Here is a 24,485-nt window from a genome sequence, read left to right as displayed (position 1 = left end):
ACAGCACCGTCCTCTTCTCCACAGGCCCCTTGACCAAGAGCTGCAGGCTGGGAACTGCGAGGAGCCGTGCCGGGGCTGATCCCTGGTTCAGTAGCTGCACGGTAGGAACAATTTCCTTTTATAAGCAAGTTCTTTTAAACCTATCTAGTTAGACAGATGCAAAGCACTGACACAGATGCACTGAAACTGGTTTCAGCCTTGCCTGAACAGGATTAACTTGCCTCGGTTATTAACCAAATGAAACACCAGCTCATCCTCCTTGCAAAAACGGCTGGATTTTACGGGGATAGTTGTGCCAGAACAGGATTTTTATGGAGACTGAATCTGGGAGGATTTTCCTCTGGGGCAGGTATTCAGGGTCAGCACAGGGCTCCCCACAACTCGGCTTGGCCTCAGCTCCCTCCTTTGAGGCACTGTGCCTTGTCTCACCTGCGGTTTCACTTCGTTCCTCAGGTGTCAGCCTGCCCCTTGGGGCACTGGCCTGGGCTTTAAGACGAGGAGTTAAAGCCAGCTGGACACGGCACCGAGAGCCTGAGCTGGTGGAACCAGGTGGAGGTAAAAGGAATGGAGCTGCATGGACACATCTCCTGCACATCCAGCCTGGGATCTGCTCCCTGCCCACAGTCCTGATCCTGCCTTTTCCACTCCCTGCCATGGCTTTGGGTTGTGGTTCCCCAGCTCCGGGGGTTACAGCTGCACAGCAGGAAACAGAAATTCCTATTCCACCTTCTTCCAAGGATATTCAAAGCATTTCTAGCCTTAAATTTTGATATGGAAAGACAGAGTTTGGATTTTGTTGTTAAATTTGATTCCTTAAAACGCCGATTTCCACAAGGAGTTTTTCTAGCAGCCAGGAGCCCTCTCTGCCCCACTGCCCATCCCCTGAACCACCGCTGTGCCAGTGCCACGAACCACTTGTCCTTCCCGTGACAGATGCTAGGCTTAGCTCAAATCCCTGGGACTGGCCCGCGTATGCTCTCATTAACGGAATTGCAATCTGCCCCTGAGCTCACGAGGTTGCCCCGGATTACACTGCCACAGCTAAACCCAGACCCCATTTCGGAGGGACATGTGTCCGGGGGCACCGTGCCTCCTGGGAGGGGACACAGAAGGAGACAAAGAGAAAGGGCAGGGGGCGCGATGGGCTGGAGAGCCCCCATCCCAGCCTCATCGTCTCTGGTATGCTGGGTTGCAAAGCTGCCAGGCTCCCAGCAGTGGGTTGCTAGCAGCCTTTCACTCTGGTATCCCAGGGGGTAAATCAGTAAACCAGGCACTGCTGGGTGCGGGAGGCGGCTGCCACGTGCCGGTGCAGGGCTGCAGCTGCTGCTCCCCGCTGCTCATGGCTGGGCTGCACGGCGCGGGCGCTGCTGGTGGCTCCGGGCATGGGCAGGCAGGGCACGCAGACAGCAGACACAAGCAAGCCTGTCCAGAGCTGACAGCTCCCATCTGAATAACGCTACGGCGAGGTTAAACCAAAATGGCCCAAAGCACGAGGCTGAACTCTGGGGTCCAGCCCCGCACGTTGCTTCCCAGGACCACGTGCCCAGTGCCCTGCGCCTGCCGCTTCCCCTCCTCGTTCTGTCCACCTCTTCTCTTGCCCATGACACACTTAGAAGGGAGCACGGGCAGAAGGATTGAGAGAAAAGCATGCTGGAGGAACCCTGAAGCTCCCCAAAGCAAAGCGGCTCCTGCAGCATCCCCCAGCACGGGGAAGAGCAGAGGCAGGGAGAAGCTGGAGCCCACCCTTCGCTCCCACGTGCAGTAGCCCAGCCCAGGAACAAGGAGCCAGGGAGGCACAGGGCTGGTGGTGAGCCGGGGTGGGTGTCGGGTGGGCAGTGCCAGCAGTGGGCAGGACTCACCTCGCTCCAGCAGCAGCCAGCTGCCCGGCCGTGCCACCTCTCCCTGCCGGCGAGCACCTGAATGCCTTTATATACCATTCCAGCAGATCAAACCGAAAGCTGCAGCTTGGTTCCCAAATGAGCAATGGCACTGTAAACACCGGGAAGCAAAGTCCAGCCCGGCCCAGCCAGACACAACCGCTTCCCGCTTGCCATCACGCACAGGAGCTGCCAGCCCCTGCAGTCAGCAGGCCTGCACAAGCAGCACAGCCCCCTAAAATGCTTCACGAAACAACCTGAGCCATTCACAATGTACGTGCTGGGTGGCCAGGGCTTGCACCGTGTTGCTTTCCCTCAAGAGGACGAAACCCCAGCCATCTGCAGGCATCTCTGCCACGGGACCGCAGGTGCCCCAGGGCTCCCCAAAGCCACGACCGGCTGCCTCAGCCCTGACTGCCTGCAAACTGCTGAGCTAGAGGCGAAAAGCTCCTTTTCCCATTATCAGCCCCTAGAATGACTTCTCGCTGTCTGTGCTGTGTTTGTGGCTCCCTGCCTTCATCCCCCAGCCCGACAGCAGTGCTGCTGGAAGCCAGGCACGCACGCGGAGGGGTGACGTGGAGCCAGGCCCTGGCTGCAAGGCTGTGCGCATGCCTGCGGTGTCAGGGCTCTCTTCCCATTAGGAAATCATCAGCTTGTCAACAGGAATTACCCGGACAGATCCTGGCTGTTTATGAGTAACTGAGCACATTCGGTGACTGAGTCACTCCGTAACCCCTGGTCATGTCCCATTTACAGGGCGCGAGGACAACAGCTCCGATCGCTGGGCACATCCCGCAGCAGAGGGGCGGGACGGGGAGAGCACTGACACAATGCAGACAGCAGAGAAATTCAAACAATTGCCAAGTGAGAAAAATGTTCCATGATTTCTTCACTTCTCTGGACGCCTAGAAACACACAACCGACGAGGCTCTGCTTGGCTGGTTATTTGGAGGGGGGAAACAAGGATAATACAAACCGATCGTGCCTGGGACGGAGGGGTGGAGGGGTTCAACCCCCCGCACCCTCCCACCCACTCACCTCTGCACCAACCAACTGCAGCTGCCCCGCAGCACACAGGCAAATTTGGAGAAGCTGCCCAGCACCTTCCCTCTGAAGTGCCCACAACACACATCCATGTTTGCAAGTGCCTGGATATAACTTCGTTTTTATTTTATTTTTCTAAGAACGAGATCAGAGCTGGTGGGCAGTGTCCCCCCCACCCCCGGCAGCAGGAGGTTCCCAGACGGGCAGCCAGCAGCCGGGGCTCCCATAGCAGTGTGCTGCCAGCAGGCTTCAGCCCAGCCTCTGGGAGGGAGAAACGAGGCCGGGGCAGCCCCACACGTCTGCCAGCCCCCATCGAGCGGCCCCAGGGGGCGGCGGGGCCAGGGCAAACGCCGACTTTGTGCCCCCAGTCGGGAATCCTGGGCACTAGCACTGGGCTACACCCGAGCTCTCCCGGGGGAAAAGGATGCAGGCTGCCGAGCAGCCCGCCGTCTCGGACAAAGCACAGTTTCCAAAGCGTACACATTCCTCCCGATGTTTAATTAATGATAGTCTTTAGCAAAACTGCTTGGAAAGATGAATCATTTTACTCGCCTTATGTTTTTATTGTAGGAACGAGCAATGTAATTGTCTTGTCAGAAGGAAAACAGAACTGGAAGGAAACTCGGGGAGGGAACCCAAACGCGTCTTCCAAGCGCGCGGCGGCGACGTACCATTAGTCAGAGCCTAACTGGGGCCATCCTCCTGCTCAGAAAGCCCCAAGGATGCAGAAAAGGACTTAATGTTTAATCTACGTCTGAGCACTATTGTTTGGAACAAGCCATTAAAACCTCCGCTAGGCTGATGTGCAATCGCTGAGTACAGTCTTGGCCTACCTTTGACATGTGCCTTCCCTTACAGCATCACTTATAATTTAAGGAACAAAAACGCTTTTAAATGCCTTTGAGTGTAGAAGTGCGAAAGCAGCTTCCTCTGAAAGCCAGCGAGATCCCAAGTGGAGCCAGGAAGCCGCTCGAGTTGTGCACCATAAAGACTTCCACGATGCAAATTAATAAGTCTCTCTGAGGATTGGGAAGTGTGCCACAGACTGCATTTCTGAGGCCATAGCTCTTTTATCTGAGTTGTTTTCTTCCTTTATCCTTGCCTCACTCCATGACAGTTTTGAGATTTTTGGCATCCTAACTGCAGCCTGGCTTGTCAAGCTAAACATCAACAGAGACTTTATACGTACGTGAGAAATGAGAAGAGACACCAAAATAGTTATTAGCTCTGCTGCTAGAATACTAACCAAGCAAAATGGGCGTGCTCCAGCAAAGGAAGGGGCTTGAACCACTTCTGACCCACGTCTGTCCAGTAGCACTGGCTTCGGTGGGGCTCCTTGGGGCCAGCCATGGGTCCTGCGGGCGGCGCAGAGCCCGTCCCTGCAGAGCACGGCACAGCTCAGCCCTTCGGAGGCTCTCAGAGCCCCGCCGCAGTGGCGCTGACTTGCTCTAAATGAGATCCAGACAAACTGTTTCTCGGAGACCATCCCAGCTTGCTGCAAACACTACAACGAGTTTGGAAACACTGGGAACACTGGACTCCAGTAAAAAGAGGCGAGCCATGCCAAGGCGGAGGGAACAGGAATGTGACCTAGCGGGGCTGCCTTGGCTTGCGAATGGCTCGTGGACAAAGCTCGCTCTTTCTCCCTTGCTTTTCACCATTGCCAAGCAGTGCCTTGCTCCCTTTATTCTGGCAAGTGTCTTAGGTAAAACGCACAAGAATTTCTCTCCAGGCCAGTGAATGCGAGCGGAGAAGCTTGAGAACGGCGCTGGGTGACAAGCCAGAGTTCAGCAAGGGGCCTGACCAGCATCCTGTGCACAGGCCCAGCAGCGAACAGACCGAAACACTGCAGAGTGCTGCTGCCCAGCCCAACATCTGGGCCTGCTGCTGCAGAACGCTGCAGGACTTGTGCCACACTTCAGAGAAATTTTAATTATAAATGGGAACAACAGGCATGGCCCCGATACTCCCCTGCTGCGCAGGACGTGCCCCAGACTTTGAAATACACCTGCCAAAACCAGAGATCTTCACTACTCATTGTGAGGATGCAAAAAGCTCCAGCTACTTGGGCAATCACTTACATATTTCCAGGCAGTTTTTTTAAAGGCACTAGCAAGACAAAATGAAGAAAAGAAATATTGCTTTTAAAAGGCACGGTGAACATTTGCCTTATCTGCCAGCCACTTTATTTTAATGAGGTTTGCTTTACTTCTTCTGGTATTTGCTTTGTCACACGGCGTCAGCCTCCGAGCGTTTCTATCAAGCGCCGGTTATTTTCCGTCAGCAGCTGGAGGCTGAGGGGGCCGTGGTGGAGCCGGGGACGTCGGGCAGCCGGGGCACGCGGGGAAACGCAGCGGGGGCTCGTGCCCTGCCTCACCAGGCAAGCAAAGCCTCTGCCATCCTCACACAAAAGCTTTGAGTCCTGCAGCTCCAATGCATTAGGAGAGAGCCACATGCCGATCCCACAAGTGGGAACACAGCTACAGAGTTTTATTTATGGTGCTATTAAATATGCAACAATCATTCCCCAACATCAGAGTAATAAACATCACTTCTCCATCTGATCTGAAATCAGCAAGCGTGCTTCTCACATTCACGGAGAGAGACAAAATGCTAAATTATTTATGCTTTGAATATGAACAAATATAGAGAAATAAGTTAATTTGGTACAATTCAGCAGAGCAGATTCGGGACAGATTATTGTACATCCTTCAGTCAGATCACACTCCCTCATTACTGTAAACAATTGTTTCTCCTCCAAAAAGTGGGTTAAAGAATTCTGAGCAAGAGATCAGCAGCAACATTTCTGACAATTTCTTTCAGATCTGACTGCACAGGTGAAACCTCCACCCCCCTATGTCCCTGGCCGTTTATAGGGCTGTAGCAGCAGCGCTGGCAGGAGCACTCCAACGCAACCATCGAACTGGGACAGCGGTGGTTGAATGGACACGAGCAGCTTCACGTTGCGTTGGGGTAGCAAATGTATTCCCAGCTACATTCTGCAAAACTCCTTGTAACAATTCTATCGTGGTCGCCAAATGTCAAGGAAAAGAAGGAAAAAATGCAATCGAGCCATTCTGCCTCATCTTTGCACTTCTCCTTATCACCAATCACACCAGAGCAGATTTTTTAAAGCCGCTGTCTGCCTGCCGCAGCGGCGTGATTTATACTACGGCCCTGCTCATTACGGAGTGGAAATAACACTGCAAGTGACAGTCAGCAGTCACTAAGCTGTCACCTGGGCTACAAAACGCTGCGTCCACACCCTGGCTGTCTCCCCTGTAGAGGCATCAGGGTGCCCACGGAGCAGCTCTCAGCTCAGCCGGTGTCATCGCAGCCCAGGTGGGGACAGGCGCTTCTGAGCGCTGTCGCTCAGCTGTGGCACAGGCGGCGGTGACACAGGCAGTGGTGACAGGTGGCAGTGACAGGCAGCGGTGACACAGGCAGTGGTGACACCAGAGGAGCACAGAGCCCTGGTGCCCTGCACTACAGCCATTCCCCGGGCTGTGAAGTCTCAGGGCCCCGAGAGCTGCAGACCCAGCCGTGTCCCACCTTCCTTCCCAGCCCCTGTCAGGAGCGCAGCAGTTTTCCAAACGTGATGCCCTGGCTGGCAGCCGTGTGTCTTAGCCCTGACACCGATGGGTTTTAAACATCCTGGCAAGCTCAGTTATTCCATGAATTAATTAAATATACCCTACAGCTGCATGGAACCCCTCCTCCTTTCCGTACGGATGCAGAACTGCTCGCACACCTTCCACACTGCCCAGAGACCTACACCAGCCCTAGCAAAGAGTTTGCCATGCCCCGCTGTCACTTCAGGCTTGGCAGGGAGGAAGATCCTGCTGACAAGGAAAGCGGTGCCACTGCAGGGGGAACGGCAAGGATCTGGGGGCAGGAATGCCCTCGGAGACTGACTTCTCAGCATCAAGCTTCCTACTGCACATGTGGCAGTGAAGGGGATGAGATGAGGGGATGAGCACTGCCCTTCAATTTCTCAACAGTTTCTTAACTTAAATCCTTCTTTCTGAGCGTAAGTCCTAAATCAGGCTCAAGGAAAGGAAAACTTAATTAATCAGAGGTAGCGAAGTTCAAAGTGCGCCTGGGGTTAGCGTTACTACTCCCTCGTTTGGAGTCTGGGGGTTGTGGATAATTCCCATCTGCTGCACAACGACAAGTAGGTGATGGCTGGTAATTTCTGGCAGTAACTACGTTTGGAGGTCCCCTTTCTTTCCACTCATCTCTTTAAAGCTTAATATTGTCCCTGAGATACACCTGAGCTGCACAGATAGTACAAGGGTGTAAAATACCACGCGCAGTCCCGTGACACCAAGCACCAGCTCCGGGCTGTACCACGCAGGCTCCCCTCACTACGTACGGCCTTTGGGCAGGTGGTTGCATGGATCCCAGCAAAACGGAGAATTGCTGGAGCCGAGCAGGGGCCGCGTGGTCCCTGGCTGGGGGAAGCAGGCCAAGGAAGCAGGCTGGGAGCTGCTCGGGTGGTATCTCCACGTTGCAGCCAAAGGCGTTTCTTGTTGCTTTGGTATAACCTTCTGAGGACACGCACGAGCTGGAGCTGAAGATGACAGCTCAGCAGTTCTTGCCTTCTTCCTGCCTCTGTAACCTTTTCTCACAGATCAGGGATAAGGAAATATAGGGCCAGATCCCACTTCAATGACAGAGCTGTTCCTGGGAATTCCAGCGAATGCATATCAAGAGCGTGCTACCTCCAAAGACGTGTCCTACCTGTCAGACTCGGATGGGACCGGCCACCAGGCTTTGGTACCACGACAAAAACTGTACGGTAACTCCTGAGAATCACAGACTCCTGGCACAAGCACAATCTGCACCATTTTCCCGTCTTCCAAGCACAGCACTTCTGAGCAGCACAATGCCGAGGCACGTCAGCAGGCTGTTACTGACCTTGCTAAACTTTAACGCTATTTACCTGAAGCAAAGTAATCCTCAAAATGACGAAAAATCTTTTTCTTCACTTTGAAGCCATTGAAGAAATTCAATGGCTCTGGACCGTTCCTTATCCTGCACAGCTCTGTGTGACCAGCCCGAGTCCCGGCTCCGAGGTGGGAGCAGGGGACACGGCACCTGGGGGCCATCCCCGGCCTGCAGAGTGTGTGAGGAAGACGAGAGCTGGTCAAGCTGCAGAGCTGCACTGGTAAAACAAGCAGCTAAAACTGGCCGTGAGGAGATTCAGACTGACAATTAGAGGAGGGCTTTTAACCACGAGAGAAGTGAGATTAGAGATTAGCCTGCCAGAGGGAGGGAGAACGGGGAAGAAAACCTCAGTGATGTTAACAGGGAGGAAACGTGTTTATGAAGGATATTCTAAAACATGGTTGTCAGGAAGAGATCAGGTCTGGACCTGCTGAACGAAGAGGTCCCTTCTGGTCATGTGCAATATGGCCCTGGTCTAACAGTTCCTAGCAGAGCCTCTCTGACACGCAGAGACGGCACAGCCAGTCTTGGATACCCTTCCCGGAGGGCTGGAGAAGAAGGACAAGTTGAGGCAGAGGAATCTGGCCTAGCGGCTGCTCCCAGCTCCCACAGCAGCCCTTGCCCGAGCTGTGCAAACCAGGATGAGCCGGGAGGCTGCGGCAGGATGCAGTTGGGCAGCAGCGGACGCATCTGACAGCAACAGCCCCGCTCCTGCCAGCCCTGCCCGCTGCCTGGCCTCACGGTGCACAACTGCACGGCAGGAGCTGCCTGGGCCTGGCCAGACGCTGACCTGTGCCAGGGGCTCCCCAGGTCCCCGCTCACCTGCATCATCCAGGGAAAGTGATCCAGACCCGGGACGGGGAGCTCTGCCCCGTGCCTAACTGGTAAAGCCAGCATTTAGTTCCTTCATCTCCACACGAAGTATCTCATTTCAATTTAATTTCACAGTTGTAATGGATTTTTCAAAAATATTCAAGAACATATTTACTTTCCAACATCTTATTTCCTTTCACATTTGAAAAAACTTTCTATCTAATCCCCCAAGTCATCCCACAGTCTGAATAATTTCAGGTTTTTAATCAATAGCTGTCAGACTTGTCAAATTACTTTAGGGACCACAAAGCAATTTTTAAACATTCATAAACCCTCGTAGAACAGTTAAGTGCACTGAATTTTAAAAGAAAGAGGAACTGAATAACACTGATCAAACAGGATTATATTCTGGCAAATTATAAATTAGTTTTTTATGAATCATCTCACAGCTACTTATCTAGCGTCGGGCTTCTGCTGCTGTAGGAAAGCGAAGTTACTGCTCACCTCTAGAGAAAGAAGCCTTTTTTTTTCTTTTGCCTCTGAGCCTACTAAGAAGGAGCAAGGTGCAAGGCATTTTTTTTGTTGTCCTTCCTAAAAGCAACTTCATTATCCCTCTAGCCACCTTGGGGCTCTCTCCGTCAGGCAGCTGCCTAAGCCAGAGGCGGCCAAGCTGCGTCTCCGGAGCTGTATGAAAGCACCTTGGCTCCTGGCATCCTTCCCATCCCAGTATTGCCTCCCGGTGTGCTCCAGCCACGCGAATCTGTCTGGTGTGTTACTCTAGAAATGATGGTCACAAAACTTCTCCGTTTATTGGACAAAGACCACCTGGACCCACAACGCAGCTCGAAGCCTTTAGAGGGAAGATTTTCCACGTTGCACTGAGTCAAACTACCAGCTGAACACGGGAGCCTGCGCTGTGCTTGTTTTAGGAACAAAGAGAGATCAAGAACGTCTGAAGAAGTCAAACATGTTTATCCAGCACCGACTTTACACACAACAGTCCCACCTCATCATCACAGCGTCTTTCCTAAATTTGAGGGATGTGGCTTGCACAAGGGATAAAAAAGGAGCTTCGTAGCTACCCCAAGAATGTTGGAAGTCTTCCAGGAAAAAGCACGGCTCGGATCAAAGGGGGATGAAGGATGTTCAGAAGGAAGGAACGTTTCAGCCGGCCACATGCAGACTAACAAGCCCAAACCGTCTGCCTCCTCCTCCCGGCTGAACTTCCCCTGTCAGAGCTGCCCCAAACACACCTGCACCTTTGCTGTTCCTGGGTGCCTCCTTCGGTGGCAGGCCTCCTGGCAGAGCTGAGCACCAGCACCGAGCCCTGCTGGCCAGCAGGCCACATTGGAGAGCAGGGAATTTAACCTCACTGGCTGCACCGTGAGACCAGGGCAGCTGCCATTCCCTGGACCCCAACCTGTCCAGTTTTGGGGAAACCCTGTTCCTAGCACCCAGGTGGCGCACATCTGCCCGGGCAGCTTCCTGCGCCTTCAGCCGAGTCTGGAAATAATTAACAAGGCCAGCCCGGGGCAGGAGGCAGGAAAGGAAAGGAGAGCGTACGACCTGGTGGCCTGGCCAAGTCAGAAGGAAGTGAGGGATTGTCCGACTGATTCACAGTAAACCCAGTTGCTTGTTTTGTACTTCAGATTGAAGAAGCAAAAATATTTCTCCATGAGAATTCAGCTGGTTCAGAGCTTTTTAGGGCTCGGTCTGCTTTTCTTTGTGAGGTGCTCGGTGGGTTTGCAGAGCCAGCCCTCGCGGACAGCAGAAGTCTAGTATTCTCTTTTAGCTTTCTCAGTATTTAGTTTATTGCTAACTGTTTGCCCAGTGAACTAGAAAACCAAATATATTCAGGCACGCTGTGCTAACACACAGACGCTCATCCCAGCCTGTATGCAATGACACGCACAGGATGCTCTCAGCCACAACAGCGGAGCTGCAAGGTCTGAATGGAGGGAGGAACGCGAGAGGACACCCAGCAGGTCGGTGCGGTGGAAACGCTGGAGCTAACTTCTCCTTCCACCTGAAATGATTAATCCCCTGAATTACACCTGATAAGGATTCGAGCATTTCATTACTTTGCATTAGTAATAATAATAAAATTGGTGCTTTTTGTCATGAGATGCTCTGCCCAGGGAATTGTGGAAGAATATTTAATTACAGGGCTGTTTCATTAAATGCAAAAATTAAACTAAAGACAAGAGGGTGCGATTTTTGGAAGAGAAAATGAAGCGGTAACATAATGAAAAAGAGGGATTTATAGGGCACAGAGGGAGATGCAGAAACCACGCTACAAGAAGCACCGACCAGCACCCTTGCCCGGCACTCTCCCCGTGTGGCAGTGGCCCCGGTGGCCCCAGACCCCAGCTCCCAGCACCCCAAGACCTGACCCAAGCGCAGCCCCCCGGCCCCACAGCCCGTGTGAAGGGCTTCAGGGAGCTGCATGGGGGTATCTCGGTGAAGCCGGCCCAGCTCAACACAACTGAGCAGCCCACTGGGCAGTGCTCTGAAAGAGCTGGGGGCTGGGATAACGGGGAGCCAGCCGGGATGCAGGAGGGCATTAACCCCAGCTGCACCTTCTCTTTCCAGGACACCTTGCTCAGCCCACCAACTCCTTCTTTTTCTTTCCAAATAGCCGGTGCCAATTCAAAACGTGCTTCCCTGACTTCCCAAAGTGACTTTCCCTACCGTAAAATAAAAAATACCTCCTGAAGGAATGTTAACATCAATGTAGGCCCCCAAATCGTTCGTGGTGGTAGCAGCACGGCGTTACAGCCACACACACCCAGCGGCCACTCCGTCCCTGCCAGCTCGCGCTGCTGCTCCGAGCCCGGCGGTGGCACCGGGACCAAACGGAGCCCGCACCCGGCTGAGCTCCCACAAACCCTGGTGCCAGCGGCCACGAACACCCCTGCTCCAAACAGCCAAGCGCTTTTCACGGCTCAGTAACCCCAGCCACTCCTGGCCAGCCTCACAGCTCTATCAGTAAATGTGAGAAAAAAGAGCCCTTTCCTTCCCAAAGTTGTTTTTTTTGTTGTCTGTAAAAGGGTGACTTCTGAAGAGAGGTCAGCATAGAAATAACAGCACAAATCCATAAAAATTGAGATGCTTTTTTTTCACTCCTCTGAAATGCCTGATGCCACAGGAAGTGGGGAAAATGCCTTACAAAGTGCTAAAAGATGTGGACAGTCCCTTTGAAAAGCTAAATTGGCATATAAGCGGTTATACCTTAAATAAATATTGTACGAGTGAGGAGCCAAATAGTCTTTAAATATTCTGAGACCTTAAGAAAAAAAAAAAAAAAAAAGGAAAAAGAAAACCAAAATCACATAATTTTCCCCTGAGCCAAGGAAGAGAGCCTTGTATTTACAAAGGTGCCTTTGGGGCTGGGTGCCTTTGAGGCAGTGCCCGCAGCCGGCACGCAGCATCCTCGTGCAGAGACCTCCCCGTGAGCTCGGGCATGACCCCGGATACCCCAGCGGGACGAGGAGGGCTCCTGGAAGGCCACGAGCACACAGGTTATCCCGTGTCACAGTTCATTGCTCCCATCGAAATAATAAATCTGGGGTAGGAATACAGCTCCCTATAAATGCCAGGGGATCTGGCCTTAATATACTCAGCCTTATAATTAACACCGACTCGAGTGTCTGTGGAGGCTCAGAGGTCTCTGGGGCTCTCAGTCAGGGACTTGCTCTATTTAGGGCCAGGAGTGATGGCTGTGGTGTGCATGGCAGGGCTCGGGGCTCCAGCAGCCAGGCTCTGGGGCTCTCCAAAGGGATCTCCCCGCATGCAGAGGGCAGCCCGAGCCCTCCTCTCGACGATCAGTGAGGCTGACAGGCAGGGTAAAGATCGCAGCATCACTTCTAGCTGGCTCTTGACTAAGCACGAGGAAGGAGGCAGAGATGGAAAATACCCTGAGGTTACAAGATGGTATTTAAAAAAAGAAGTTCCATTGAGAAACTGCTGCTGGGATTTGACTTGCTGCCATTCCCATTGGCATTTCTGAGAAAATTCCTCTTTATAAATAAAACATTTTAAAGTAAAATGTCACGCTTCTTGGTTTTCTGGTGCGAGCCGGTGAAGAACGCTGCCCAATACTCAGAAAATGAAGCCCAGCCACTTTAACTGCTAGGCCTCGGGTCCGTGCTGCAGTCACAGCAGCCGGGATCAGTGCCCCAGAGCAACAGGAACTGCACGGAGACACCGAACGAGCAAAGCTGCGGAGTCACAACTTCAAACCTACAGCACCATCCAGCCACTTAACTTCTGCCATCTGCAAAGCGGGAAGAGTCTGTAGCTGCTGCTTCCAAGAGTCGTTGGGAGACCTTCCACGAGAATATTTAGAAAATATTTTCTATGTATTTGACATTGCTCCTCCAAAAGCATTTTCCTGCGAGCGACCGGGAAGCCTGACTCACTCGATGGCCTTTGGCAAGATGCTTATCGTCTGTCCTTTCATTTACGTTTCCAGCGCAGCATCCCAGAACAAGCCTCTGGTCTATCTAATATGGTATCCTGCCTCCAGCAGGAGCTAATAGCTGATGTTTCAGAGGAAGGCAATCTTGTTAACAGAGGGAAAATATAGTTCCTGACCCTTGAAGGCAGGCAGGCAGAGCCCTGAAACTTTTGATTTATTCTTCCTGCTGATGTTGGTTGCTTAGCTACAAATATTCTCAATGCTCATAAAAGGCTCTCTCCCTTACTCCTCCTCACTGCGATGTTTTAAGTCCAGCCACAGTTTATTTTTCCTGCAGCCTAGGTGATGAAATTTCATGTCGATGTGCCATCGGAGATGCGGGACGCCCTCCTCCCTCCCCGATGCCTGGGCAATTGCCATCAGCACGAACGGTGCTGGGGGGGCTCCGTGCCCTGCTGAGGGGCCGGCTCACCCCCAGCACCCGACGTGGGCAAAGCGACAGCGAGCCTCCGAGCTCTGCTGTGAGAGCATCTTGAAAAAGAACAGAGGAAGGGGGGGAACCAACAGTGCCAAGCTTGATGAACCAAATGGAGCCTGTAGCAAAAACAGCTGCTGGCAGCTCGCTCCACGGACCCAGCGAGCATTTGAGACAACGCCTTGAAGACTGGTGGGTCTGACGTGGTGCTCAGCACCCACCTGCAGGAGCTGTGTGTGCTCAGCACCCACCTGCAGGAGCTGTGTGTGCTCGCAGGGTCTCCGGGCACAGCAGCCGTGAGCAAACCCGCCAGGATGGGACCGGCTGATGCAAGTCCGCTGTGCCCAGGGGCGAAACATCCCAAAGACACAGCAACGTGCCCTGCAGATCTCCCCGTCCCAGGTCTCTGCACGTGTCCCTGGCTGCCAGCAGGACTCGTGGCTCCAACCTTGCAGCTCTGCTCCCTGCTCTGCGGGGTGTCTGCCGGGGCTGCTGCCACTGCCTCCATCTCCCAGCCCGCTCCGTGCTCATGTGCTGGGCAGGAAGAGGCCATCCACAGGTGACGTGAGTCAAGAGGAAACAACGGGCTGGTCTCAGGCAGGGAGGAATGAAATGACTGCAAAAACAATAACCTCGCAGAGCCACCCTGAGGGAAACAAAGAGCGCGGCTCTGGGTAGGAACGCTGGGACAATTGCTCGCAGCAGCTGTGGGGAGAGGGAAGGCAGCAGAATTCAAAGCTGGGTTTTTTCCTGTCTGCTCAAATTAGAGAACAATGGGCAAAACCTCTCCCGGTGGGAAAGGGAAGCAGCCTAGCAGGGGAACGCGGAGCCGGCGCCCGACTCCAAAGCCGGCCGTGCTCAGGAGCCTCGGTCTCTCCCCGTGCCCCCACGGAGCACCCGCCCGCTGCTCTGCCCTGCCCCTGCTTACCGGGAGGGCGCACGCTGCTGCGGGCTCGTGTTTGGAAAAGGCTTTGAGATCTCCTCACTAAATCCTGCTAACAGACGTCTGAATTATACCAAGGTTTTTGTGCTCCCGCTACACAATGCCCTCCGTGCATCGCATTTCAGAAGTCAGGCACACACACGTACAGCTGTCTCTGTACACACACAGACAGGTGAACACGATTTCATACAGAAAGCCAGAGGATGCTATCTGGAGCTCAGGGAAAAGGATGTCAGCTGACTTGACAATGCCATCAGTGCAGGAGCCAAGAGCCATTTTTAACTCATTTTGCTGCTGCACAGTTGCTTTAAAGGACCTGGGAGTGCTTTAAAAGCTGGGAGTAGAGCTGAGCCCCGCTTTGGTGCTGCTCTGTAAACATGGAAATGAAGAAACAGAGCTTAAGGCAAAGGTCTTGTGGTCCCCAGGAACCTCTCACTGAAGCCCAAGAGGAGCTCCTGTGCAGCTTGGTCCTCCAGCAGACCGGCAGTACCCAGCTCCTCAGCCCCAGCTGCAAGCAGACCGTGACGTGATCCCAAAATCGCACAGGAAGCAACAAGCACAGAGATGGTGCCGGTGCATTCTGCTGACTAAAGCTGGAGCAACTTGAGCAGTAAAAACACCTTTTGGGCTAACGCTGCCTCGTGTTTGGTGAGCAGATAGCAGCACACAGAAGCACTGGCAGCCAAGGGTCTCTTTATCAGCCTTGTTTTGTAACTAACAACCTTGCAACGATGCCAAGAGAGAAGCAGAAAGCTCCCGGTCAGCACTGCATTGCAATCAGTGATTAATTTGTTGCAAGACACTTTGCTTGCTGTACATGACAGAGCTCATAAATTCTCATTTTTATTGATGTTGTCCTGGCCGAGGGGGCAACGCTGGTGGAGGCTTCCTCGTGCTGCAGGCGTCCTGCAGAGCTACCTGGGGACTGCCAGCGGAGCGCAAGCAGCCCGAGCCATGGATGCCATCCGACTGGGGGAACCCCATGAACCAAGGACACAGGCTCAGTACCAAACTGCCTGCACACCCCCAGAGGCACACACACCCCCAGAGGCACACACACACCCCCAGGCACACACACACACACTGGAAAGGCTGAGCTGAGCTTCTCTGCTGGAGCTCTGCTCGCTCCCGTGGGCCAACAGCAGCACGTGCACCACCTCCGGGGACATTCCCACCCGCACCTTGGTCAGTCACGCTGCAGGATGTGACCAACTGCTCCGAGGCTTTGTTAAAGCCCTTTTACCACTTATCGGTCTAGTTCTTGGTTTTATTGTCTTTGCTGTAAACCTACTGGCTGCAGCCCAACCTGCATCCTGCTCCTTCCCGGGCAGCAGGCGGCACGGTTCCCTCTCCTCGCTGCGGTCCCAGCCTGGCACTGAGCATCTCCTGAGCCAGCTTCCATGAATCAGCTGAAATATTCCAACGCAGTCCCTAACTGGAGAACCGGCAGCTTAGGCCTGGTATTTAACTCGGCTCCAGCAGACATCCGTGCCCAATGAGTCTGAAAAATTGGGTCTCGAGCATCTAAAACGGGGACTGAACAAATCGGTGGCTTTACGTTTTGTTATCCCAGGTGATACAACTTGCCTTTGAATAGCTCTTCTCAGCACAAACGACAATTCTGTCGGGTATTATTAAATCTGTCATCAAATTGCAGGTCTCAAACGGTGAAAGCCAAGGAGAAGCAGAGAAGGGGGGTGTTTCTGTACAACACCCAGGGGAGCCGAGGGAGCCTTTTAAACGTGAAAAGGTGTTTTTCCTGTCACTTCCAGCAGAAGGAAGCTCACAAAATTACCGAGTGCTTTCTCATCCCACTCACTACCTTCCCTGCTTCCCAAATACGCACCCTGGGGCCACAAAGGCCCGGGGAGCTGCTGTGCCAAGAGGCCAAACACGCGAGGGCTGCGGCCAGCACCGCACCCGGGGGCTCCCTGAGCCCCGCTCCCCGCAGATCTGAGGCTCCTGGTTGCCTGCAGCACTCCGCTCACATCTTCCTGTGCTAATATTGTCGCTAACGAGGCCCAGGAGGCGGCTCAGCCTCACAGGAGTCTGTGTTGGTTTTACCACCCCGCGGCAGCCCCCTTCCCCAGGCACGGCTCCCCTGCCACCCGCGGCGTGGCGGTGCCAGGAGCCCGGCCGTGGCGTGGGGGCATCCCGGGGTGTCAGCATGCCGCAGGGCTGTGGTGCTGCGGGATGGGAGCCCCCAAAGCACAGCCAGCTCCTGCTCCATCTCTGCTCGTCAGAGGGAAAAGACCGAAACGATGGCTGGGAATCAAAAGGAAGCGAGGAGAATCGCATCGGCTTACCTCTGAGCATTACCGTGACCGTTAATTACAGTCTGCTACATTAAGCTACGATTTAATGAGAACAAACACAGGCACATCTTGACCTTTCCCCTCACACACCGCTTTCCTCACACCCGTCCGACCCTGCCTCGGGAGGATGCTCAGCGCCCTGCCTCCAGCCCCGGGGCTGACTGAGGCTCTTACCAAACACCCTGCTGCAGTTACAGGCACCTGCTCCTTGGGGTACGTAATGTGCTTGGTTTTCTAGCTGCAATTATTGTTTGCTGAGTTTATTGAACAGTGAGCGGTCCGAAGGGTAAGGGGGAATTCTGCTGAAGGCATCGCAGGCAGTGCTTGGTGCTTGTCACCCTGCTACTTGTAGGGAAAAAGAGATGGGAGGGAGGAAGTGTGCCTGGAGCCTAATGAGGACACAAACGCTTGCCAGACTTTACTCTGAAACACTTTCTTTCTTTCCTTTTCAACAAAATCCTTTTCTGCCAGGCTCAGAAAAGAGCAGAGCTGGACAATTGTAGGGGAAGCTGGCAGAGCCTAACAATAGAGGAGGAGTGGAGAGGGGAGAGGAACCAGCCTGGCTCCTTTTACTCAAAACGGAACGTGAAAAGAAACAAATTGCAGAAAGGATGACTAACAAAGACAGCTTTAAAATCATTTCAGGGTTAGCCTTTTCAGGCTCACAGCACGGACATTGGGAAAGGACGCTCGGTTTCATAAATTACATAAGATTTCGTACATCTCCCTTTAAAGTTAGCTATCCTGCACTCTCACCACGTAGACAGCCGCCTACACACACCCGGGACTGCTTGCAAACACACCCTGCCCTAGCCCATGGCCGATTCCTTTTTTTTTTTATAGTCATACAGAACTTCTCCATTCTCTGAAAAAAAAAACATGAATCCTGCACTCAGCGCCGCGGTCCCGCTGCCTGCTGCCCTCCCTGCGGGTGTGAGGGGATCGCTGCCCGCCGTGCTCCCACCTTGCCGGCTCCCTTCCACGAGTTTCAGGGCCCAGAGCAAACGCGGTGCGAGCAAACCACTTCAACCACTTCACCGCTCGGTTCCTGCATCTTGCTCCCTCCCCAGCAGCGTGCAGAGAAGGCGCTGAACGCGCCGCTCCTGGGGGCTGATTGAATGCAGAGGTTGGCTGCGGGCGCAGCTGCCTCGACCCCCACCGGCAGCTTTCACAGGAAACTGCACAAACATCTGCACTGCTGAACCGACCCACAGACCTCGGGAGAGCTGTGCTCAGAGCAGTCCAACGTCTGCAAATCCAACACACTGCACAACGCCGCGGCCCCAGCAGTCCCCACCAGCTGAAACAATGCACTGGCAAGTCTGTTTTCTCCGTATCTGCTTCCTGGCTTTTTAAAAAAAAGCAGTGTATGAATTCAAAAGATTTTAAAGGTTCAGCTTTTCAAAATCTGGATCATCCACTTCCAGAGCAAGCTCACGAAGGTGCGGGAAATGCTTCGCCACCGCAGTTCCATCGCCATTTGCCAAGTCCTAGTGACCACAGACATGAGAGGTAAGCGAAAAGCTACTGGACACTTACCAAAGCCTTCACAGGACAGAAAAATAAGATCGGGATAGAAAAGGAGTTCTGGGATCCCTGGGAAAGTCAGCTCCTCGGCCAGCAGTGCGAGTCCATCCTCGGCGCTGCCCTCCCTCGGCCCCGGCTCACTCCGTGCTACCCAGCTGGCTGCGAGCTGCCTGCAGACTCCCGGACTGCGAGACTTCCTCTGCAGCTGATAGTGGGATTATTAAAGTAAACTGACTATTGCCCTTTGTGACGGGAGGTGGGGGGGAGGGAAGCTCAGCCCCTTCCCTTCCTTTGTAATTCAAGCCCTTCCTTGAGGCTCGCAGCTCTGGAGGAGGCATCTGCTCCCTGCTCCCAGCCCCTTCCCGCTGCCTGGGCGCTCCCGCAGGTGCTGGCGGTGATCCAGGCTGAGCGAACTGCGCTGCACTCGGGGTTTACATGACAAAGCAGCTCATTGCTAATTAAACTTCATCCAGCACGCTTCTCTCACGTCTATAATTAGCGCAATACAGCTAACGTACCGGAAAAAAGGGAGAGGGCTCGCACATAAGCACAGGCTCCTCGGTCTACTCCTCTGAAGAAGTTTGGGATTTCCTCTCCACGGACTCAGCAGTGGGCTCCTGGGTGCTCCAAAGCTCTCAGCAGCCCTTCGGGAGGCACCTGGCCAGGCCTGGACGGGGCTGGGTGATGCTGGGGGCAGCAGAGCAGTGCCCGCTCCTGAGCCGTGCCCGGGGTGATGCCGTCACTGCCACCGCTGGAGTCCTTCACGGCAGCTGCTGCGGGCAGCCCTGATCCTTCTTCCTGCAGGCATTTCGTCTTTAAAGCTGCAACTATTAAATGCTGCTGGCTTAGCTTGCAGCCTCCTTCTATCGGTATTTACAATTCACGTTTTAAATTATATGTATATAAAAAAAAGTGCAGGCGTGGAGGAGTAAGTCCACAGTGCAGGCATATGGGAATTAAAGGACATTTTCCTCAAATCCTCTTGAAATTTAAACTGCCATCATTAGCCACTGCCCGTGTGATAATGAACTCTAGTCCCTGACAGCAACGAATAGATCTTGTCTCCACTGCACACCAGTTCTGTACAATGGCCTGGAGGGCAGCCTCAGTCCAACAGGTTTTACTTCACCCTGTCAATTAGAAAATTCTGACAAATTACAGAAATAAAAGGGAAAAAAAAGAATGTTTGGGTTGAGTTCCCACAACTCCCCACGCCTTGCCCTTTCCCGAAACACAAGCTGCTTGAAGCAGGGACATTTCTGAGGGCAAATGTTTAAATTCCATGCTCTGGTGCTGCCCACGAGCACTGGGAACTGTCACGTTATCTATTTCTTCTCTTTGTGCCATTCCCTGAGTTAACGGGAACGGGAACCAGGAGCACCTGCCGCAAAGCAGGGCTCCCCGTGCTCCAGAAGGGCACTGAGGAAGGATGTGGCATTCTTCTGAGCATGTTCTTGCTGAAACAAGTGCATGGAGGGGCAGAACAGCAAGGATGTTTTCTATTCCATCTCTGTTCCATGTCCTGAAGCTGTGCTAGCAGCTTGGCTGCGACTTGCGCACGATCACAACACTATTTCACTGTCACTGCACCGCAAACAGGCATCTTCCTCACCTACCACGTGCAATGTGCACAGCTGGCTCTCAGGATATGGGGACATCCACTCCTTTCAGCCTGTCCTTGCACCAGAAATCCTGTCGTATCCAAATCCGGGAGACAAGAAACGAAACCCTTTTTGCAATACCCACGATGAATCATGTGTTTGCTGTCTGCAGGCCAAATCCCACCTCCACTGAAGTCCAGTGCTTACATCCTCCGTGATTTAGCCGGAGCAGGCTAAATCCCATTCCTCATTTTCCTGCTGACACCAAATCCAGGCTGGACGGGCTCTCAGACAGGCAGGTAGGCAGGTCACAACGCACCTTCCCTACAGCCTTACAGCACTACTGGTAGGCAAATATTAAATAATGGGATTAAGTCGTGGACAGCCTAAACTGAGACTGGTAAAAAAGAACAGCTAGACCAAAAAAAACCACCACACACACAAAAACAAACAAACAAACAAAAAAAACAAACCACAAATCTGCACTGTTAAAAGACACATGGAGCTTGTTTTTCTCCTGTATTAGACTGGTGTAAGTTCAAACTAGTTCCACTCATTTATACTCTATATAAGCTGGCATAATAGAATAAGAATTGACCCAGCATCAAATATTCCCTGTTTTAGGAATTATTTCCATCTGCTAGCACCACAGAAGGTCCGTGAGAGCCTGGGAGCGTGAATCCATATGCACACTTATCTCTTCATTTCAGACCATTCATCAGTCTTTGCCTGGAAGCAAGAGTTAATTTACAATAACTCAATGTCAAGATGGCAGCTTTGAAATCCTCTTGAGCATTGCCCTGGGAGAAGATTTTTGTCCTGGCTATCTGTAGCCCCTGTGGATTCAGCTGAGCCTCTCTTTAAGTCACTGAGTTTTAGAGCACGATAGAAATAAAGAGAAGACCTGCCAGGCTGTAGCAAGTGCACATCCAAACCCATCTCGGGATCATCCCTTCAGTGCATTCTTGTGGCATTTCAGTAGCCAGAGGAACTGGAGACAGAAAGGCAGAATATGGCTGATCAGAAAACCCTGTGTGCGATGGAGATCATTCCCTACAATTTATTGTTTTGTCCAGATTTAAATAACACGAGTCTCACATAGAGTAGGAAATACTTCCAGCCTAGAGCAGAGGAGAGGGATGTGCCCCTGGGCTGACATCGACAGATCCCAGCTTTCTGAAGGGGCTGTGCCCCAGCCTGACTTGTCTCCAAAACCGTGCACCTGGCAGTCCAGCTCAAATTTCCAGGACTCCCTGAGCAGGGCACACCGAGCCTCGACATCCTTTGCTCCCCTCTCCTCTCTCTTACCCTGCTTTGGAATTGGCTTTATCTTTTCATTTTAAGGACTTTGCTTAGCACATTTCCCTAGTCCTGCTGATGGCCCTTGCCTTTTATCAAGGACAATCTGCATCTAATATTTGGGAAAGCAATTATTTAGAAACCTTCAGGTAGTGCCTAGACAATGGCTGACACGCCATCGATGTAAATCAGAAGGTGTCTAAAGAGGGTGTTTACAAGCAGAACGCTGCTAAAAGTCTGCCGTGGTTGCAGATAACAAGGCTGAGACAATGACAGATTTCCTTCCCCTCGCAGCCAAGAGCAGCTCCCTCTGATTGGCTTCGCTGTGTTTATCCAGGATGCTGGGAGAGAGCAGGCACCAAATATGCAATTAATTGGCAGTTTGCAAGAGCATATTGCCTAAAGATAAACAGAGTGGGTGATCGTGTCATATGTAAAATGGCTGAGTGCTGCAGATGTACTGTTGACCCAGTTTAAAAAAAAAAGGAGGATTTTTTTTGTTCTCTTGAAAAATAATTGTATTCAAATGAATACTTTTTTGCACAGTCCCTCTGGCCTTTGAATGTTTTGTGAATGTAAGCCGTTCCGTGCTCTTCCTTAATCTGGAAGTACTTAGTAAATTAAGAATTTGCTGAAAACTTTTAGTGCTGACATCAGTAAAGCCTTTCACCAATAGAGAATTTTTGCAGCAGCAAATGAGTACCTTGCTACATGGTGTTAATGGCCTTTGCTGTTCACAGGCGGTGTTTGCAAGCAGGAAAAGGCAAAGCATTGTCAGGAAAAAAAAGCACAAAGGTGACATAAAACCCAGAGGCAGGTAAGGAAAGAAAGAAAATGGGGAACTGACTGAATGCTGCTTAGGAGCTCAAGACACACGCTGTGGAAAATACATTGAGGCTGGAGAAGCAAAGGGAAAGGCAACCTGAAGGTGATGCCAGGCAAGTCTGGTAGCCTGAGAGCCCTTAGAAGGGGTACCTATGCCACGGTCAGAGCAGCAGCACGAACTCGTGATTGAATGCAAGGCACACACGCTGAACAGCAGAGCTCTCTGGTTCAGGACAGAGGATGTGGTAGAAGTCCTAGACATTGACTTTCAGACTTAATGTCCTGCAAAACAAAGCCGAGGCCCAAGCAGCTACCAGGCACACCAGTGCGGGCAATGAAAATCAATGCCTTCACAGGACAAAAGGACGTTTGTCTCTCTCCTTTTTTATATGTAGTGCTATAAAAGTAAAGACTAAAGCACATGACAAATCTCTCACTTCATTTTACCGAGACCACGCTGACATTAACAGCACTGCTCAGACCCGGCAAGAAAACAAGTCATGACCTGGCAGCCTCACTGCGAGGGACAGCACACAGATTGTATCTGCCCCAGCTTCAAAAATGCCTTTGCTGGAATTGCCGATCCCAGGGAGAGATTTGTACGGCGTGCTTCGACTCGTTGTTTTGCCCGGTCCTTTCAATTTGCCCTCAGCCTCAGCTGCGGACTGCCAGAGGGCAGCTGCCCATGCACCTACTGCTGCCGACATCCATCCTCCTTCCCTCCCGCTCTGCAGCCACACAGACGAAGCCTTCAGGCAGGGCTCAGCCCAAGGTCCCATCCTGAACGCCAGGCATCAGCCACGTGCCGCGTGCTTTGGAGTCCCAGAAGCATGGCAAAAATTCCACAGTGTTTTAAAAATCTGCTCTTAGATCAAAGTTTCTGTATTTGGGTACCTAAAATTAGCTAGCAAAGTAAGTGACATTTTAGTGGGAGATGCAGAACTTCCATTGATTTTAATGGATTCAGCATCCCAGAAAAGTAGGCCGCTTATTTATGTCCCTACATAAGCATCTGCATGCCGAACTTGCAGGAGCCAAGGCTGAGAGCGATGACCTTAAGTTTTAAAAACCCCGAGATGACTCTGCGTGCTCCAGTCTGTTATCCCCTTTATTTCTGCCAGCCAGTCTCGTTTGAGAGGTAGACTTAAGCTGTAAATGTGCCTTTAAAATTGCTTGCAATGAGGTCTCCTCTAGTTAGCAGAACACTTGGGCAGCAGCGTAACGCCTTCCTGAAGAGAAGCACTTTGCTGAATCAAGGCTCCGATCCCTTGGGCTGGGACAGGGAACAAAGCTTTGTGTGCCCACACAACAACCTCTGATCCTGATGGGAACAGCTTGGCGGCCTTGAGAGCTGTGTGGCCTGGAACAGACTGGAACATCTCCCGGTACTTACCTTGCAAAGAGCTGGGCGGCCAGCAGCAGGCAACGGGGTCTGGGGGCTGCGAGCCTCACTGCTGCACGCGAGGGGAGCTCCTTAACCTGCCACCTGCCTCCAGACTTCTTTATTTTAATCCTCTGCAAGTGAGTGGCTATCAGAGCGCTGCCGTCTGGGTGCTTAAGGAAATCGCTGTACAATTCAGCTCTGATTGTTTAAAGCACTTGGCAGGAAGCAATAGATAGCAACTGCCGGGACTCTCTGCCATTAACAATACAAGCTAATGAAGTGAAATGCTCTCCGCAGAAACGTTGTGACAGGTACCCACAGGTGCAAATGAAGTAAAAGCCGTGGCAGGGCAGGCTCTGCACTGCAGCCCCTCAGTCTTGGCTTCTCAAACAAGTCCTCATCACAGCTCCCTTCTCCCCACTGCTCTCCCACCAGGTCCCAGCACACCCGGCTTTGTGAGGTTTAAAAATGCCCAGGGAGGACCCGCAAAACCAAATGAGCTGGTTCACATCCACAGCTTTAGGGGCAGGGGAGAGGAAGGACGTGCTCCTGGCAATGCCTGCCAGCATCGGGATACTGCGCTGCTGTCTGCTGCGAGGTAAAGCTGTTTGAGGAGACGTGGCGTGTGCCTGACTCGGTATTTCTAACGGGAGCTGACGCAGCCAGCGCTGAAAGTCAGGCAGGAAGAAGTCCTCAGACAAGGAAACCAATTAAAAAACATAACTGACACGGGTACATAGCTTAGGAGATATAAAAAGCAAAACCTAAGAACATCCTCATCCTGAAAACAGGACACACGAGATCTTTACTTTTGTACAAGTCGGAGTTAATTTAACAACAAGGAAATATTGTAAAGGTCACCTGGATCTTTTACGGGTATCCTCACACCTGAAAGGCGAGGCACTGGCTTCAAACTCTGGAGATGTTAAAGTTTATGGATGTTTCTGCTCTCATTAAACTGCAGCTGCACGGGAAAAGACAAATAGGGGGCAACCGGATCGGATAAAAGATG

The 24,485-nt window shown here is 52.4% G+C and overlaps 1 protein-coding gene across 10 annotated transcripts in view; it reads right to left on the bottom strand.

Moving 5' to 3' along the window:
- The window catches only part of DAB2IP (DAB2 interacting protein), a 210,179-nt gene that overhangs the window by 53,233 nt on the left and 132,461 nt on the right, over positions 1-24,485 (bottom strand). The window contains exon 1 of one of the 10 annotated variants that reach the window (XM_068656652.1): positions 18,377-19,136. The exons of 8 other annotated variants lie outside the window; for them this stretch is intronic. The gene's annotated coding sequence lies outside the window, so the exon portion shown is untranslated. Of the gene's footprint in view, positions 1-1,859; positions 1,991-18,376; positions 19,137-24,485 lie in introns of those variants that run through there. One more of the 10 variants, XM_068656653.1, reaches the window with a different exon arrangement.

Source organism: Anas acuta, chromosome 20 (assembly GCF_963932015.1).
Source record: "Anas acuta chromosome 20, bAnaAcu1.1, whole genome shotgun sequence".
NCBI classification, from domain to species: Eukaryota; Metazoa; Chordata; class Aves; order Anseriformes; family Anatidae; genus Anas; species Anas acuta.
Note: the sequence above shows the minus strand (reverse complement) of the source record. Positions and strands in the feature narration are given on the sequence as shown.